The following is a 20,801-nucleotide window of genomic DNA, read 5'->3' as shown; positions in this document are numbered from 1 at the left end:
AAAAAAAAGCCATGAGGTGAGTTCAAGCATAGTAATTATCCATGCTGGGGAGGAGAGGGCAGTCCAATACTAGTGTAAGAGCCTGAGTAAGGTTGGCTCCCCGAAGGGGTTGGGGATAGGGGTGGGGACAATCTCAGAGCAAGGTGAAAAGATCAACAAAAGTGGAAGCAGTGAACTGAAGCTGAATATCAAATCCCAAGAGGAGTGAAAAGGACTGGCATGCAGGAAAGTAGCAGCAACCCTGAATTGGGTTAGAATAGCATCGGCCTTAGGTGGAGCAGCAACAGAAGGTATGTCAAAACAGGAGAGATTGATCAAATAAGTAAACTATTAAAAATAGTGAGAGTAAGGTTTCTGTCTGAGAATCATAAATATGAGGGAAAAATTAAAATGAACCCTGTTTTGTTGGGTTGGATTTGGAGAAGTTACTATGAGCATATGGAGTTCAATATATAGAGATAGATACAGTAATAGAGATGTGAGTGTGTACGTGTATTCACATAATGAATCAAAAGTATTGTGACCTCACAGTTTGTTCTCTTTTTTTTTGAGACAGAGTCTCATTCTGTCACCCGGGCTGGAGTGCAGTGGCACAATCTCAGTTCACTGCAACCTCCGACTCCCAGGTTCAAGCGATTCTCCTGTCTCAGCCTCCCGAGTAGCTGGGATTACAGGCATCCACCACCATGCCCAGCTAATATATATATATATAGAGAGAGAGACAGAGTCTTGCTCTGTCGCCCAGGCTGAGGTGCAGTGGCGCAATCTTGGCTCACAGCAACCTCTGCCTCCCGAGTTCAAGCAATTCTCCTGCCTCAGCCTCCTGAGTAGCTGGGATTACAGGTGCCCGCTACCACACTCGACTAATTTTTGTATTTTTTAGTAGAGACGGGGTCTCGCCATCTTGGCCAGGCTGGCCTTGAACTCCTGACCTCATGATCCACCTGCCTCGGCCTCCCAACGTGCTGGGACTAGAGGCGTGAGCCACTGGGCCCAGCCAATTTTTTTTTTTTTTTTGAGACAGAATCTCACTCCGTCATTCAGGCTGGAGTGAAGTGGTGTGATATTGGCTCACTGCACCCTCTCTGCCTCCAGGGCTCAAGTGATTCTCGTCATGCCTCAGCCTCCCAAGCAGCTGGGATTACCGGCGTGCCCCACTATGCCCGGCTAATTTTTGTATTTTTAGTAGAGACAGGGTTTCATTAGCCAGGCTGGTTTCGAACTCCAGACCTCAAGTCATCCCACTGGCCTCGGCCTCCCAAAGTGCTAGGATTACAGGTGTGAGCCATCGCACCTGGCCCACAGTTTTCTACATAGATATAAAAACAATATAAGATGTGAATTAATAGAAATATGTATCTCTGTAGGAATACACACACACACACACAATTTCCTAGCCATGCTGACTGAGAGTAGCAATAACCCACACCTAGCACCCACTTTGGCTTCTAAATATTTTTCTCACCTAAAAGGAATCAAGGCTCCTCAGAGAAATCGTGATTTCAGAACTACAGCAGGAATAATATAAGATGAGCCTAGATTATACTGTTGCATCAGAGTAGAGAAATGCTTCTCTGAAATGATAGGTCAAAAGACACAGAAGCCGGCTTAAAGAGGTCCCACCAGGCAAACCTGAGACAGTATGAACATCAAAATAAATGACATTCGTGGAATATGACCCATTAAAATAAAATAGCATAAGTCCATACTAATACAAATAATCAGGGAGTAAAGAAAGCTTCACCTTACAGTGGAACGTCAACTGATGAATGTGAAAGAAAAGGTGAAATTAGAAAATCACTACTTGCCATCAATCCTAGTCATAAATTAGGTCAAGAAACATCAATGAATGCTAAAATTAGTGAGGAAAAGGCGCAAGGAACAAGATGTTTATATGTGAAGTACTTCCCCCACAAAATCCATACTGACTATAAAGAGAAAAATGTTTAACCTCACAGTGGAGAAACCTGACAGACACACCTTAATCAAGTGGTCAAGGAAAAACTGGAATCATGTACCACCTGATGGGATGCAAACAAAAAACACAGAATCACATATGTGATACTCCTGCTAAAAACATAACTGTATTTAATCATGATGAAACATCAGGCAAATCCAAATAGGGGGTCATTCTACAAAATAACTGGCCTGTAATATTCAGAAGTATCAAAGTTATGAAACTCAGGGAAAGACTGAGTTACTATTTGAGATTTTTTTTTTTTTTTTTTTTTTTTTTTTTGAGATGGAGTCTCGCTCTGTCTCCCAGGCTGGAGTGCAGTGGCACAATCTCGGCTCACTGGAAGCTCCGCCTCCCGGGCTCATGCCATTCTCCTGCCTCAGCCTCCAGAGTAGCTGGGACTACAGGCGCCCGCCACCATGCCCTGCTAATTTTTTGTATTTTTTAGTAGAGATGGGGTTTCACCGTGTTAGCCAGGATGGTCTTGATCTCCTGACCTCGTGATCTGCCCACCTCGGCCTCCCAAAGTGCTGAGATTACAGGCATGAGCCACCGCGCCCAGCCACTATTTGAGATTTAAAAAGACTAAAGAGGACTGGGCGTGGTGGCTCAGACCTGTAATGCCAACAGTTTGGGAGGCTGAGGCAGGCAGATCACTTGAGGCCAGGAGTTCGAGACCAGCTGGGCCAACATGGCAAGAGCCTGTCTTTACTAAAAGCACAAAAAAATTAGCTGGACGTGGTGGTGCACACCTGTAATCCCAGCTACTCGGGAGGCTGAGGCACGAGAATCAGTTGAACCCAGGAGGTGGAGGCTGCAGTGAGCCAAGATTGCACCAGTGCACTCCAGCCTGGGTGACAGAGTGAGGCTCTGTACAAAAATAAAAACAAAAATAGATAAAAAGACCAAAGAGTTAAAATGCAGTTTGTGATCCTTTTGCTATAAAGAATATGTCTACAAAAACATAAATGGGTTCCAAAGATCAGACAATAATAATGCATCGCTGTTAATTTCCTTATTTTGATGGTATATTATATATTCCCAGGAGAATATCCTTCTTTATGGGAAATTCTGAAGTATTCAGGGGTGACAGCATATTATATCAGTAAGTTACTCTCAAATGATTTAGGGAAGAAAGAGTTCTTTTGTACTATTCCTGAAACCTGTTTGTAAGTTTTAATGCTTTTAAAATTAAAAAGAAAAACAAGGTTTTTAAAAATGAACTTCCAGGCCAGGCGCGGTGGCTCACGCTTGTAATCCCAGCACTTTGGGAGGCCGAGGCAGGCGGATCACGAGGTCAGGAGATCGAGACCACGGTGAAACCCCGTCTCTACTAAAAATACAAAAAATCAGCCGGGCGCGGTGGCGGGCGTCTGTAGTCCCAGCTACTCGGAGAGGCTGAGGCAGGCGAATGGTGTGAACCCGGGAGGCGGAGCTTGCAGTGAGCCGAGATTGCGCCACTGCACTCCAGCCTGGGTGACAGAGCGACACTCCGTCTCAAAAAAAAAAGAACTTCCAAAGCACTAAAAAAAATGTGCATTAATATAAAGATTTTCTTTGCACAGCATCAAAGGCAGAAACAATAAAGAGTATTTGCGTAAATTACCTCAAAAATGTAAATTCTGCATTAGAAAAAATTAACCTGCTAGAATCCCAATAACAAAAACTATGAAGACGTAATAAAATTAAACACCAAACGTTAAACTATGGGAAAAAACACACACGGCAAATATACAAGACAAAAGAATATGATCTCTAATATAAAACACTTTGAAAAAAAATTATAATATTAAAATAAACAGATATGGAAGGTCAATTAACATACATGAATAATCTTCAAAAAAAAAACTTTAAAATAACCAACCTTACCAGTACTCAAAGAAACTCATTCAAACATTTTAATATTTTTTTACTAGAAAGAATGGCAAATATTTTTTTCAGGGTAACACAGTGTACCTAACATAATATAGGGTTATGAGCAATCTCACATACAGCTAATGCAGTGTAAGTTCTAGAGCACAATTTCACACAATGCATTTCTTGAAGCTTCCAAAATGTTCACACAGTTTTAAACAGATGCTAGCAGTGTATACTACATGCCAGACACCAAACTAGGCCCTTCAACCACAAAGGGTTGCTTAATTTACAGTTTATTGAATCTCATGATATTCTGTATTACAGACTAAGTATCTATTAAAAATACAGCGGAAACACAATTTATTGACACACAAAAGATGCTGTGTAATTTTCAAAAGCAAACAAAAAATACAAGCAAAATGATTCAACTTTTTTGTAAGTATATACCATAAGCAAAAATACACAGAAGAAACCCCATCTCTACTAAAAAATAGAAAAATTAGTCGGGCGTGATAGTGGGCACCTGTAATCCCAGCTACTCAGGAGGCTAAAGCAGGAGAATTGCTTGAACCCAGGAGGCAGAAGTTGCTGTGAGCCGAGATCGTGCCACTGCATTCCGGCCTGGGTGACAGAGTGAGACTCTGTCTCAAAAAAAATAAAAATAAAAGTAAAATAAAATAAATATTAATTACATAATAAAAAGTTTTTTTGCACAAAAACATTTAAAATCTTAAAGCTGGCTGCAATTTCTTCCACAGTTGGAATGTGTACCTTCAATTAAGTGGTAAAATTGTATTTAAAGGCACATTGGGTAATGGTGAAACCTAAAACGCAGAGGAGAATAAAACAATAACATACTAAATGAAGAAAAATATACAGGAAAAAAGCAAACATTGTTTTTTTTTTAAGGCCAACAATAAAAACCGTATCTTGGGGTACAAATAACTTTGGGGGGGACAAGTAACATTCTAATATAGGACTGCTTTTCAAAAAAGAAGGTATGATACATTGTAATGAATATTATGCAAAATAATAATTAATTCAAATTTAACAGACTCTTGATACCTGAAAAAGCAAAAGAGGTGAGTAATTCATAAAAGGCCAATCTGTAAGGATTAAAATATCCTGTAAATCGTAGAATACTAAATACCTAGGTTATTATGAAAGGTAACACAGTTTTGCTTGCTTTGTACTCCTGTGACCTTAGTAACATATTAATAACATTTTAATAACTGTAGTTATAGTAATTTTTTTCCACATCTCCCTGAATTTGATGGAGACCTGTAATTTTTTTTTTTTTTTTTGAAACAGAGTCTCGCTCTGTTGCCCAGGCTGGAGTGCAGTGGTGCGATGGTTCACGCCATTCTCCTGCCTCAGCCTCCCGAGTAGCTGGGACTACAGGCGCCTGCCACCATGCCCAGCTAATTTTTGTATTTTTAGTAGAGACGGCGTTTCACCATATTAGCCAGGTTGGGGAGACCTATAATTTTAAAAACACAAAAACTTCCTTTCTACTTCCCAGCAGTGATATTCAAACAGTAATAAAATAATATCCACTGTACCTTATTACAATGATCACGGGGAATAGACTGTAAAACAATTGGTTCCGTTGTGGAAGCATTGGCAAATTGTACCTCTGGAATATACAGGGCACACACTTCATGGGCCCAACCTAAAAATAAATAAATAAATGTCATCTTTTCAGTTTTATCAAAAGCAAATTAACATCATTGACTTCCTTAACAGATCCCTTCAATGTCTATTGAAACAAACGCACAACAAGGACATTAACAAATTCTCATTGCTGTCTTACTTCCATTGCTTGAGAATACTCAAACCACTACTAAAAAAAGCATTGTTAATCCTGTCCCCAGTTATGATGTACAGTAACATAAAGGGAAACATTTATAAATTCAGATGTTGGCACTAACACTTCTTATACAGGCACACTGAATATTCAGATCAACACTACTAATGAGAGCCACTATAAAAGGAGTTTTTAAAAGTTTAATACTTACGATAAAATTTAATAATCTTAAGAATTTTAAATGTCAACATGAAATTGTTTTTATCTTAGTGTCAATATTTTTAATATTAGTAATAACAATCTTTTCACTATTTTAATTTGAAATGTTTTAAATTTGATATTAAATATGTATATTTTTTGAGATGGAGTTTCGCTCTTGTTGCCCAGGCTGGAGGGCAATGGCGCGATCTCGGCTCACCGCAACCTCCACCTCCCGGGTTCAAGCAACTCTCCTGCCTCAGTCTCCCGACTGAAGGTATTAAGGAGCTGATGTGATAGTGAGGAATTTCTGGGCTAAAAACTGGAAAAGAATGCAAGTCCTAGGTACAGTTTTTGGCCACTTTTGCCCAGGGAACATTTGCCTATTTCAGAGAAAGCAGTGGTGAGGATGGAGGGTACATTTTTCTTTTCTTTTTTTTTTTTTTTTTGAGATTGAGTTTCACTCTTGCTGCCCAGGCTGGAGTGCAATGGCGCGATCTCGGCTCACCGCAACCTCCGCCACCCAGGTTCAAGCAATTCTCCTGCCTCAGCCTTCCGAGTAGCTGGGATTACAGGCGTGCGCCACCACACCCGGCTAATTTTTGTATTTTTAATGGGGTGGGTTTCTCCATGTTGGTCAGGCTGGTCTCGGACTCCTGACCTCAGGTGATCCACCCATCTCAGCCTCGCAAAGTGCTGGGATTACAGGCATGAGCCACCGCGCCCGGCCTGAAGGGTACTTTTGACAAACTCAGAGGCCCAACAGTACAGGGATGTACATTCACAAACACTCTCCTCCTTTCAGATGCAACACTGAAGGGCAAACCAGGGGTAAGCATACACTAAAATTACACAGACCCTCAAAGAGGCGACACCAGGGCTCTGACCATCTCAAACTCTGAAATTTGACGAAGGTAATCCGAAATTACAACCCCCAAGGCACCAAGCAGATGCAAATATACATCCTCTCTAAAAGAAAATAGTATCTTGGCTACAAATAATTTCTACCTTTTTTTTTTTTTTTTTTGAGACAAAGCCTTAGTGTGTCACCCAGGCTGGACTGCACTGGCGTGATCTCGGCTCACTGCAACTTCCTCCTTCCAGTTCAAGCAATTCTCCTGCCTCAGCCTCCCAAGTAGCTGGGATTACAGGTGCCCACCACCACACCTGGCTAATTTTTGTATTTTTAGTAGAGACGGGGTTTCACTATGTTGACCAGGCTGGTCTCGAACTCCTGACCTCAAGTGATCCGCCAGTCTCAGCCTCCCAAAGTGGTGGGAATACAGACATGAGCCACCATACCCAGCCTAAAATTTCTTAATTACTTATAATTTCCAGCACAATAAGTACCAAACACATGACAGACAAGACAATATAAATGAAAATAAGGAGAAACAAGAAAATCAAAACAGATCAGTATTTTGGAGTTACCAAATAAAGATTTTAAAATAAATATGCTTACTATGATCAAGTACACACAAGACAAAATTCTAAATTGATGCAAAGAACTGAAAACTATAATAATAAATTAAAATTCCAGAAGTAAAGCGGAAATTTAGAAATCAGCCACGCACAGTGGCTCACACCTGTAAGCCCAGTACTTTGTTTGGAAGGCTGAGGCGGATCGCTTGAGACCAGGAGTTCAAGACCACCCTAGGCAACAAAGTGAGACCCCATCTCTACAAAAAAAAAAAAAAATGAGCCAGGTGCAGCGGCATGCACCTATAGTCCCAGCTACTCAGGAGGTTGAGGTGGGAGGATTGCTTGAGCCTAGGAGTTGGAGGTTTCTGTGAACAATAATTATGCCACTGAAATCCAGCCTGGGTGATAGAGACTCTATCTTAAGAAAAAAAAAAATCAATGGGTGGGATTAACAACGGTTTAGACATGGATGAAAAGAGAATTAGTAGGAACACAACAGGTCAAAAGAAGAAATCCAGAATGTTAGCACAAAACACAAAAGTAAGAAATACAAAAAATGGAATAAGACACATGAAAAATGTAATAGGCAGGCAGGTCTAACACACATGTAATCAGAGTCTTGGAGAAATATGAGAGAGAAAATGGCATGAAAGCAGTATCTGAATTGATAATACCTAAAAATTTTCCAGAACAGAAGACCCAAAGCCACTGACTGAAGAACCACTATAAATCAGAGTAAATAAAGAAATACACCAAGGAACATTAATAAAACTACAGAAACTAAGGGAAAGAAATGAAAAGCTTAAAAACAAAAGGCAAGTCATCAAACGAAAAGCTAGATAACTAAATGAAGCCAGAAAACATTTTTAAAAAGATTTCCACTAAAAGGAACACCAAACAATTTTCCTTGGGTAATAGGAAAATGATTCCAGAAGGAAGCTCAGAACTGAAGAAAAATATAAAGAGCGATAAACATGTAGGTACATTTAATATATAATGAACATATAAAACAATAAAGCCTTCACACTCATTTACAATACAAATGACCACTTACATTAAATATTAAAACACTGGTACGGTCTGTGGATGTATGTAGCTTTCCTATAAAACTAAAGCAAAGACTGGAAAAGGAACAGGTAAAAGAAGTCTGTATGGTTTCATTCTACATTTCGTGTTAAGTGGTACACACAGGCCGGGTGCAGTGGCTCACGCCTGTAATCCCAACACTTTGGATAGCCAAGGCGGGCAGATCACTCAAGGTCAGGAGTTTCAGACCAGCCTGGCCAATATAGCGAAACCGTATCTCTACTAAAAATACAAAAATTAGCTGAGTGTGGTGGTGTGTGCCTGTAGTCCCAGCCACTAATGAGGCTGAGGCAGGAGGACTGCTTGAACCTGGGAGGTGGAGGTTGCAGTGAGCCGAGATAGTGCCGCTGCTGCAGTCCAGCCTGGGCGACACAGCAAGACTCCACCTCAAAAAGAAAAAGAAAAAGAAAATTATAATCCCTACAGCAACCACTATATAGATAAATATATATATATAGGAAGAGATATGGCCAAAAAGGCAATTTAATATAATTAATTAAATTTAAATGCAATACCAACTAGTTGCATTGTTAAACTGATTAAAATACAGCACTAAAAAATAATCACAAAAAGAACAGAAGAGAAATAAGAAATAAGAGGGAAAATCAATGTTAAGAACAAACAGAAGACTTCTACTTCGGTGCAAGGTAGACTAAGATAGTCAAGAGAAAGTCACAAGGGAAACTGGAAAATGTCTTGAACGGAATGGCAACAAATATGAAATTTATCAAAACTTGAGATGTAGGCTGGGAGCAGTGGCTCAAGCCTGTTAATCTCTTGAGCTCAGGAGTTCGAGACCAGCCTGGGCAACATGGTGAAACCCTGTCTCTACAACAAATACAAAAACATTAGTCCGATAAGGAGGCATGCACCCGAAGTCCCAGCTACTTGAGGGGCTGAGGTAGGAAGATCGCTTGAACCCAGGAGATCGTCGCTTCAGTGAGTGCCCTCCAGCCTGGGTGACAAATTGAGACCCTGTCTCCAAACAACAACAATGGCAAAAACAAAAACAAAAACAAAAAACACAACTTGTGGGATTCAATAAAAGCAACAGAGAGGAACTTACAGCATATATATTTTCATTAGAAAAGAATATCTAAAACCGGGTGCGGTGGCTCACGCCTGTAATCCCAGCACTTTGGGAGGCCGAGGCGGGCGGATCACGATGTCAGGAGATCGAGACCATCCTGGCTAACACGGTGAAACCCCGTCTCTACTAAAAATACAAAAAATTAGCTGGGCGAGGCCGGGCGCGGTGGCTCACGCCTGTGATCCCAGCACTTTGGGAGGCCAAGGCGGGCGGATCACGAGGTCAGGAGATCGAGACCACGGTGAAACCCCGTCTCCACTAAAAATACAAAAAATTAGCCGGGCGCGGTGGCGGGCGCCTGTAGTCCCAGCTACTCGGAGAGGCTGAGGCAGGAGAATGGCGTGAACCCGGGAGGCGGAGCTTGCAGTGAGCCGAGATCGCCCCGTTGCACTCCAGCCTGGGCGACAGCCAGACTCCGTCTCAAAAAAAATAAGAAAAGAATATCTAAAATAAAAGACCTAAGATTCCACCTTTATAAGTTAGAAAAGAAGAGGGAAATATAACACATAGTAAATAGTAGGAAGGAAATAATAAAGAGCAGAAGTTTAACAAAATAGAAAACAGGGAGATGGCATAAAAAATTAACAAAGCCCAAAACTGTCTTTAAAAAGGTCAACAAAACAATAATTCTATTTGGACTGGTCAAAAAAATAAAAATAAAAACAAAGAAAAAACCAGAACACAAATCACCAACATCTGGCCGGGTGTGGTGGCTCACGCCTGTAATCCCAGCACTTTGGGAGGCCGAGGCTGGCGGATCACCTGAGGTCAGGAGTTCACAACCAGCCTGGCCAACATGGTGAAACCCCATCTCTACTAAAAATACAAAAAATTAGCCAGGCGTGGTGGCACGTGCCTGTAATCCCAGCTACTCAGCAGGCTGAGGCAGGAGAATCGCTTGAACCAGGGAGGCAGAGGTTGCAGTGAGCTTAGATCCCATCACTGCACTCCAGCCTGGGTAACAAGAGCAAGCCTCCATCTCAAAAAAAAAAAAAAATTACCAACATCAGGAATAACAATGCGGTAATTGCTACCAATGCTAGCAAAACTAACAAAATAATAATAAAATACCATTGGCGGCCGGGCGCGGTGGCTGGCGCCTGTAATCCCAGCACTCTGGGAGGCCAAGGTGGATGGATCACCTGTGGTCAGGAGTTCAAGACCAGACTGGCCAACATGGTGAGATCCCCTCTCTACTAAAAATAAAAAAATTAGCTGGGCATGGTGGTGCCCGCCTGTAATCCCAGCTACTCAGGAGGCTGAGGCAGAGAATCACTTGAACCTGGGAGGTGGAGTCTGCAGTGAGCCAAGATCATGCCACTGCACTCCAGCTTGGGTGACAGAGCAAGACTTCATCTCAAAAAAAAATAAAAATAAAAATAAATAAATAAATACTATTGGCAATGTTAGTCCAACAATTTCAGCAACTTACACAAAGTAGTCAAATTTCTTGGAAAAATAGAGCACACCAAAATTGACTTAAGTGTATACAAATAAGCCAGGCCCAAGGGCTCATGCCTGTAATCCCAACACTTTGGGAGGATGAGGCAGGAGGACAGCTTGAGCCCAGATGTTCGAGACCAGCCTCAGCAACAAAGCCAGACCGCTTGTCTCTACAAAAAATACAGAAAGAAAAAAATATTAGCCAGGCATGGTGTGCCTGTGGTCCCACCTATTCAGGAGGCTGAGGCAGGTGGATCTCTTGAACCCAGGGGTTTGAAGCTATGACTACATCGCTGCACTCTAGCCTGGGCAACAAAGTGATACACTGCTGTTAAAAAAAAAAAAAAAAAAGAAAGAGAGAGAGAGAGGGAGGGAGGGAGGACAGAATAGAAAAAAGAAAAGAAAAGAGAAAGGAGGGAAAAAGGAATGTCCCTATAATTTTGCCAAAAAATGAATTTATCAAAAATTTTCCCAGAAAAGTTTCCGTTTCTCATGAAGTTCTATATAGAATTCAAAGAAAAATAACATCAAATTTACACAAACTGTTTCATTTTAAGTGACCAGCATAATCCTCAACAAACATCTGACAAAACCACTATAATTCTTAAAGAAAAAGAATGAAAGTACGTGACAAATATAAAATATATGTCAGGAGATGGACAAGTGAATTTACAGTATCCTAAGAGTTTCAGAGGATTCAGAAAGAGGAAAAAAGCACACAGTAACATTAACTTCTTAAAAAGCTAATAGAGAGGGTAGAATGGAACGAATGGAACAAACCAGAATAGGAAAGACAAATACAAAACATTTAATAAGATGGAAGGTTTACACCAGGTGCAGTGGCTCATTCCTGTAATCCCAACACTCTCAAAACTGAGGCAGGAAGATCACTTGAGCCCGGGACTACAAAGCTACAGTGAGCTAGGATCCTGCTACTTGCACCCCAGCCTGAACAACAGAATGAAAACCTGTCACTTAAAAAAAAAAACCAAAACTCTGGAATAGTGAAGGCCTTTCTAAGTAATAACTCAAAATACAGATGTCACAAAAGATTAATAAATTGAACAAAATTAAAATTAAAAACTCATGCATGGTAAAAAAATTTTTTAAAAAGCACAATATAAATAAATGCTAACCAGCTGGGCAAAAATTAGTCCAACTCATATCAAAACAGCATAATAATATATGAGGGGCTACTTATGAATGCTCCAATACATCAAACTAAAAAGATCAACAACTGTGGCTGGGGACGGTGGCTCACGCCTGTAGTCCCACCACTTTGGGAGGCCGAGGTGGGTGGATCCCGTCTCTACCAAAAATTAAAAAATCAGCTGGGTATGGTGGCGTGTGCCTACAATCCCAGCTATTCAGGTGAGTGAGGCAGGAGAGTCCCTTGAACGGCGGAGGCAGAGGCTGCAGTGAGCCAAGATCAAGCCACTGCACTCCAGCCTACGTGACAAAGGGAGACGCTGTCTCAAAACAAAACAAAAAAAAGATCAACAACCAAGTCAGAAAGCAGACCACAGAAGAGAAAAAACCAAATTGCTCTTCAAACTATAAAAAGATGTCAACTTCACTAATATTAAGAGAAATGCAAAACGACTGCTTGGATATACAAACTTTCACCTGTTAGGTAAGCAAAGGTATAAGGAACAGCTTTTTTATTCATATATTGGTAAAACTGGGAACATATATTGGTAAAACTACAGGGAGAATAACTTGGGACCATCCATCAAAACTAATTGCAAAACTCCTTTGACCCAATGTTTCCACCTATGGAAATTAATAATCCTATAGATATACCTGTATACAAGCAAAATGACATAAATACAAGAGTTAGTCATCAAAGTAGAAGATCAGAAAGTGCATCAACAACTGACTGATTAGATAACATGGTTAAAAAGGAAAAAAAAGCTCTATACTGATAACAGGACAAATTGTTCATGCCGGGTGTGGTGGCTCACGCCTGTAATCTCAGCACTTTGGAAGGCTGAGGCAGCAGGATCATTTGAGGTCAGGAGTTCAACACCAGCTTGGCCAACATCGTGAAACCCCATCTCTACTAAAAATATAAAAATTAGCTGGGTGTGGTGGCACATACCTGTAATCCCAGCAACTTGGGAGGCTGCGGCAGGAGAATGGCTTGAGCCGGGAAGGTGGAGGTTACAGTGAGCAGAGACTGCACCACTGCACTCCAGCCTGGGCGAATGAGCGAAGCTTCAAAAAAAAGAAAATTGAAGAAAAAAGAAAAGCAAAGTCTCAAAAAAAAGAAAAAGATAAATTGTTCGGTGAAATAAATTAAGATGCAGAAGAGTATATAGTATTAACCCATTTGTATGAAGATGGAGGGAGTAAATAAGTATTTGTCTATTCACATTTGAATATGCAAAAGAAACCTAGGAAGATATGCAAGAAACTAATAATTACATGGTAGCAGGAAAGCTGTTGAGAAACTGGGCAGACAGGGAAGAAGAGTAACAGGAAGGGTTTTCAATATACTTTTAAATTTTGTACAATCTGACTGTATAACATAGTCTGAAGACTGAACTGTAAAATATATATAGCTAGCCAAAATCATTGTATTTTTCCCATTTATTTATTCACAACATTACTCTTGTCTATGCCAAAACTACTGTAGAGGTGGCTACCCAAAATGGAGAAGAGTATAGTAATAATAGCTAAACCTCTACTTTTTTTAGCTGCCTCATCATATATGCCATGGCCTAATACACTCACATCTATGCATTTCAGAATAGTACTGAGCTGTAGAAAAATATGATTTCTCTGACAAAGATAACTAAAAGTGGAGAAGAAAATGAGTAATGCACAAGGGTCCATAGGAAAGCATACCAAAATGTGAGACAGAAGTAAGCATTTCTTTTTTTTTTTTTTTTTTTTTTGAGACAGGGTCTCACTCTCACCCATCCCAGGGACTGAAGTACAGTGGTGTGACCATGGCTCACTGCAGCCTCGACCTCCCAGGCTCAAGCCATCCTCCTGCTCAGCTTCCCAAGTAGCTGGAACTACAGGCACGTGCCACCATGTGTCACTAAGTCTTTTTATTTTTATTTTTTATATTTACTTTTGCAGAGACCAAGGTCTCCCTATCTTGCCCAGGCTGGTCTCAGACTCCTACGCTCCAGTGAGCCTCCTACCTTGGGCCTCTCACAGAGCTGGGATTACAGGTGTCCGGCAGCACACCCAGCCTAAAGGTCAACATTTCTTTATATTCAAGCAACAAAGATCCTCAGAGTTAAATAAAATTAACATTCACCAGAAACATCATCTGTCTAGAGATACACAAAAGAGAAAAAAAGAATCTAAAACAACAGATTTTAGGTCTAACAACAACAACAAAATGTGGCTCATTTTTCAAAAAAAATTCCTAACACAAGCAACGATATCCATTTAACAAAATACACTTTCTTTTCTTTTTTTTTTTTTTTTTTTTTTTGAGACTGTCTCCTTCTGTCATGCAGGCTGATGGGCAAATGTGCAATCTCAGCTCACTGCAACCTCCGCCCCCCGAGTTCAAGTGATTCTCCTGCCTCAACCTCCCAAGTAGCTGTGACTCCCAAGAGCCTGGGAGGTCGAGGCTGCAGTGAGCCATGGTCACATCACTGTACTTCAGTCCCTGGGACGGGTGAGAGTGAGACCCTGTCTCAAAAAAAAAAAAGAAATGCTTACTTCCGTATCACATTTTGGTATGCTTTCCTATGAACCCTTATGTATTACTCATTCTCTTCTCCACTTTTAGTTACCTTTGTGAGAGAAATCATATTTTTCTACAGCTCAGTACTATTCTGAAATGTGTAGACATGAGTTTATTAGGCCATGGCATATATGACGAGGCAGCTAAAAAAAGTAGAGGTTTAGCTATTATTACTATACTCTTCTTCATTTTGGGTAGTTTTGGCATAGACTAGAATAATGTTGTGAATAAATAAATGGGAAAAATACAATGATTTTGGCTAGCTATATATTTTACAGTTTAATCTTCAGACTATGTTATACAGTCAGATTGTACAAAATTTAAAAATATATTGAAAACCCTTCCTGTTACTCCTCTTCCCTGTCTGCCCAGTTTCTCAACAGCTTTCCTGCTACCATGTAATTATTAGTTTCTTGCATATCTTTCTAGGTTTCTTTTGCATATTCAAATGTGAATAAACAAATACTTATTTACTCCATCTTCATACAAATGGGTTAATACCATATACTCTTCTGCATCTTAATTTATTTCACCGAACAATTTATCTTTTTTTCTTTTTTTTTTTTTTCTGAGACTTTGCTTTTCTTTCTTCAATTTTCTTTTTTTTGAAGCTTCGCTCATTCACCCAGGCTGCAGTGCAGTGGTGCAGTCTCTGCTCACTGTAACCTCCACCTTCTGGGCTCAAGTGATTCTCCTGCCTCAGCCTCCCAAGTTGCTGGGATTACAGGTATGTGCCACCACGCCCAGCTAATTTTTATATTTTTAGTAGAGATGGGGTTTCACGATGTTGGCCAAGCTGGTGTTGAACTCCTGACCTCAAATGATCCTACTGCCTCGGCCTTCCAAAGTGCTGAGATTACAGGCATGCACCACCACGCCCGGCTAATTTTTCTATTTTTAGTAGAAACCAGGTTTCACTATGTTGGCCAGGCTGGTCTCAAACTCCTGACCTCAGGTGATCCACCTCCCTCGGCCTCCCAAAATGCTGGGATTACAGGTGTGAGCTACCTCGCCCAGCCAAAAAAATAAGAATTTTAATTACAAGTATGTATTTAATAGATCATTCTGCATAAAATAGCCAATGCTTAAATTTGTCCACAAAGCAGAAAAATTGTAGGTCAATACAATAAGGATTCATAAATTATAGCCACTACTGTTAAAAATGAGTAGAAAATGCTGTTTAATTTGATGAAATAAAATAAATACCAGATATTTGAAAATACTCCACCGCCCCAGTTTTCAATAAAAATGTTTTCAAGGAATCTCTGCACTTACCCCATTATCTGTTCTTTTTAAAGCTCCATCCTTATGGGGACAAAGTTCATATCTCTATAAAAAAAAAAAGAAACATGTAATGAAATATTTCAGATTATAAAAAATGTATTATCTTCTCTGCAACTTCAAAACTACCGAAAATGTGAGAGCAGCATTTGTACTAGTTGCCCCCCAAGAGTATTTAGGAACATTCTTCACAAACAGTTGTTCTCGACGACATGTGATCTTCTTTAGATAACAAGTAATTTTTTTAAAGTACATTTTAATTTTTAAACTCCTGCCACAGGCCAGGTGCAGTGGCTCATGCCTGTAATCCCAGAACTTTGGGAGGCCAAGGTGGGCGGATTACCTGAAGTCGGGAGTTCGAGACCAGCTTGACCAACATGGAGAAACCCCATCTCTACTAAAAATAAAAAATTAGCCAGGCGTGGCGGCGCATGCCTGTAATCCCAGCTATTAGGGAGGCTGAGGCAGGAGAATTGCTTGAACCTGGGAGGCGGAGGTTGCGGTGAGCCAAGATCGTGCCATTGCACTCCAGTCTGGGCAACAAGAGCGAAACTCCATCTAAAAGAAACAAAACAAAACAAAAAAAATCCTGCCACAATTTTTTAAATCTTACATTAATAAAAACACAAAGATGCTGGGATTATTTACCTGGGGATGGGGAGAAAAAACAAAAAAATCCTCTCAACACAAGAATGGGGCAAGGCTTTTAACATCTGCCTGTTACCTGTCTTTTTTTTTGAGACGGAGTTCCGCTCTGTCGCCCAGGCTGGAGTGCAGTGGCGCAATCTCGGCTCACTGCAAGCTCCGCCTCCCGGGTTCACGCCATTCTCCTGCCTCAGCCTCTCCGAGTAGCTGGCACTACAGGCGCCCGCCACCACGCCCGGCTAATTTTTTTTTTGTATTTTTAGTAGAGACGGGGTTTCACCGTGGTCTCGATCTCCTGACCTCGTGATCCGCCCGCCTTGGCCTCCCAAAGTGCTGGGATTACAAGCGTGAGCCACCGCGCCCGGCCTACTTCCTGTCTTATGGTCAGCTAGGATGACTGCAGTCAGGTAGGTCTGGTTTCTCTTAAAGAGCCAAACCCAAGAATTTACAATTTGAATTTAAGTGGCAAGAAATGATCTCATGCATGCTGATTTCCCTTCTGAAAGGAATTAGGCTAATCAGCTATTATTATTCAAACACAATGGTACTCAAAATTTATTGTGGATTCCTCTCCCTCCCATCCTCAGAATTTAAAAGCAAAAATAAATGTAGAGCCAGTACCACCATTTCTTATGAAACACAGTAAGTTTCAATGGCATTGTCTTACTATGAAGAATATGTTCCTGAAAGTCGCACTTAAGTATTATTTATATCCCACTTTGTTTCCAAACGAGGTTTTGCAGCATACAATATAGAAATATAGGCCAGGCACAGTGGATCACACCTGTAATCCCAGCACTTTGGGAGGCTGAGGTAGGCAGATTGCTTGAGCCCAGGGGTTCGAGACCAGCCTGGGCAACATGGCAAAAATCCCACCTCTACCAAAAAAAAAAAAAAAATTAGTTGGGTGTGGTGGTGGCACACCTGTAGTCCTAGCTACTCAGCAGGCTGAGGCGGGCAGATCAATTGAGCCCAGAAGGTCAAGGCTGCAATGAGCCATGATTGCACCACTGCACTCCAGCCTGGGTGACAGAGTGGACCCTATCTCGAAAAAACAAAAACAAGCAAACAAAAAAGTGTGTGTGTGTGTATATATATGTGTGTGTGATATACACACCCTACATATAAATATATATACACTTACACACATATATAAATTACAACAAAAAATTAGAGTAGAAAATTAAGTTGAAATAGTTTTAAAAGTACAGAAGGCATAAGCCATAAAAGCCTACTGAGGCTGGGTGCAGTGCCTCACACATATAATCGCAGCACTTTGGGATGCCAAAATGGAAGGACCACTTGAGGTCAGGAGTTTGAGACCAGCCTAAGCAACAAAGTGAGACCTCATCTCTACACAAAATAATTTTTTTAAAAAATAGAGCCTATTGGCCGGGTGCAGTGGCTCACGCCTGTAATCCTAGCACTTTGGGAAGCTGAGGCAGGCGGATCACGAGGTCAAGAGATCGAGACCATCCTGGCCAACATGGTGAAACCCCATCTCTATTAAAAATACAAAAAATTAGCTGGGCGTGGTGGCACGTGCCTGTAGTCCCAGCTACTTGGGAGGCTGAGGCAGGAGAATCGCTTGAAACTGGAAGGCAGAGGTTGCAGTGAGTCAAGATCATGCCACTGCACTCCAGCCTGAGCAACAAGAGCGAAACTCCATCTCAGAAAAAAAAAAAAATTACAGAGCCTATTGATAAAGTTTGGATATTTGTGCCTCCAAATCTCGTGTAAAAATATAATCCCAGTGTTGAAGGTGGAGCCTAGCAAAAGGTGTTTGGGTAATGGGGGCAGAACCCTCATGAATGTCTTGCTGTTTTCCTTGTGGTAATGAGTGAGTTTCTTGCTGTTGTTAGTTCACGTGAGATCTGATTGGTAAAAAGAGCCTGCCATCTAGCTCCCTTCTCTCACCGTGTGACACTCCTGGTCCCTATGCCCACTCCCCCATGAGTAAAAGCTTCCTCAGCCCAAAGATGGTGGTGGTATGCTTGTACTGCCTACAGAACTGTGAACCAAATAAATCTCTTTTCTTTATGTTAACAATCTACCCAGTTTCAGGTATTCCTTTACAACAACACAAAACAGACTAATACTGCTATATTTCTTGCCTTTCAGTATTTCACTCTCCTGATTTTCCTATTAACTCTTTGGCAGCACCTTTCTGATCACCCTATCAAACCTTTAAATGGTGAAGTTCCTCAGAGCTCTGGCCTAAGATGTCATCTTTTTTTTTTTTTTTTTTTTTTTTTTTGAGATGGAGTCTCACTCTATCACCCAGGCTGGAGTGAAGTGGCGCGATCTCGGCTCACTGCAAGCTCCGCCTCCTGGGTTCAGGCCATTCTCCTGCCTCAGCCTCCCGAGTAGCTGGGACTACAGGCGCCTGCCACCATGCCCGGCTAATTTGTTGTTTTTAGTAGAGACGGGTTTCACTGTGTTAGCCAAGATGGTCTTGATCTCCTGACCTTGTGATCCGCCCGCCTCGGGCTCCCAAAGTGCTGGGATTACAGGCGTGAGCCACCGCGCCTGGCTGAGATGTCATCTTATTTCATGTGAAACACTAGGCAGTCTTATTCATTGTCCAAATGTCCATTACCAACTAAATTATAAAAATATAACAGTGACTCCCAAATTTTATCTATTTGTATTTGTCCTCAGGTTCAGGTATGAAACTCTATATGCTACATAAACACTTTATTTTATTTTGAGATGGAGTCTTGCTCTGTTGCCCAGGCTGGAGTACAGTGGCTTGATCTCGGCTCACTGCAACCTCCAACACTGGGGTTCAAGCAATTCTCCTGCCTCAGCCTCCCAAGGAGCTGGGATTACACGTGTGTGCCACCACTTCCATCTAACTTTTTCTATTTTTAGTAGAGATGAGGTTTCGTCATGTTGCCCAGGTTGGTCTCAAACTCCTGGCCTCAGGTGATCCACCCACCTCAACCTCCTAAAGTGCTAGGATTACAGGCGTGAGCCACCGCACCCAGCCTACCTAGATACTTGAAACGCTCCACAATTTATGACAAAACCTGCTCTTTCCGTATATTGGTAATGATATTTTCAATGACACATTGCTCATCCAAGACACCTAGTATACATCATCTTTGACCACTTCATACCTTACTCCCTAACCTCACTTTTAATCCATGACTGTATTGTGCCCTTCCTCTTCCTAAATACTAGTGAGAGCTGCCTATCTCTCTCCATCTCCACTATCACCCCACTTAAAGCCAGCATTGCTTTTCATCGGGACCACTTCGGTCACCTCCTAAATGCAGTAGACCCCAGTTATCCATGGGAGAAACATTCTAAGAACCCCACTGAAGGTCTGAAATGACAAATGGTACTGAGCACTTGATTCTGTTTTTTGCTATACATACATACCTATAAAAAAGTTTAATTTATAAATTAGGCACAGTAACAGATTAACAACAACAATAAAATACAACAGGCCAGATGTAGTGGCTCACGCCTATAATCCCAGGACTTCAGGAGGCCAAGGCGGGCAGATCACCTGAGGTCAGGAGTTCGAGACCAGCCTGGCCAACATGGTGAAACCCCATCTCTACTAAAAATACAACAAAAATTAGCTGAATGTGGTGGCGCACACCTGCAGTCTCAGCTAAGCAGGAGGCTAAGGCACAAAAATCAATTGAACCTGGAAGGTTGCAGTGAGCCAAGATCGTGCCACTGCACTCCAGCCTGGGCAACAGAGACTCCAACTCAAAAAAATTTTAAAAATTAAAAAAAAAATTATAACAATCTACTATAAAAAAGTTACGTGAATGTGGTCTCTCTCAAAATACAGTCTGCATAACAATAACCACATATACAATGGTGGTCCCATAAGATTAAATGGAACTGAAAAATTCCTATTGCCTAGTGATGTAATGATGTAATAGTCGTAGTAACATGACAGAGCAATTTCTAAAATAAATTTAGTGTACATCAAGTGCACAATGTTTATAAAGTCTACGGTAGTTGTAGCAGTCCATTCTCTCACTGCTATAAAACTACCCGAGACTGGGCAGTTTATAAAGACAAGAGGTTCAATTGACTCATGGTTCCACATGAATCTGAGGCCAGGCGCAGTGGCTCACACCTGTAATCCCAGCACTTTGGGAGGCCGAGATGGGTGGATCACCTGAGGTCAGGAGTTCGAGACCAGCCTGACCAACATGGAGAAACCCCGTCTCTACTAAAAAATACAAAATTAGCCGGGTGTGGTGGCACACACCTGTAGTCCCAGCTACTCAGGGGGCTGAGGCAGGAGAATCGCTTGAACCCAGGAGGTGGAGGT

General features: G+C 41.3%; 1 protein-coding gene across 1 annotated transcript in view; it reads left to right on the top strand.

Moving 5' to 3' along the window:
* Positions 1-20,801, top strand: part of LOC115831451 (kinesin-like protein KIF1C) — a 141,749-nt gene that overhangs the window by 63,590 nt on the left and 57,358 nt on the right. The window lies entirely within an intron of this gene.

The sequence above is a fragment of the Nomascus leucogenys genome, chromosome 19 (assembly GCF_006542625.1).
Source record: "Nomascus leucogenys isolate Asia chromosome 19, Asia_NLE_v1, whole genome shotgun sequence".
Lineage (NCBI taxonomy): Eukaryota > Metazoa > Chordata > Mammalia > Primates > Hylobatidae > Nomascus > Nomascus leucogenys.
The sequence above is the reverse complement of the archived record's forward strand: the minus strand, read 5'-3'. Positions and strand labels throughout refer to the sequence as shown.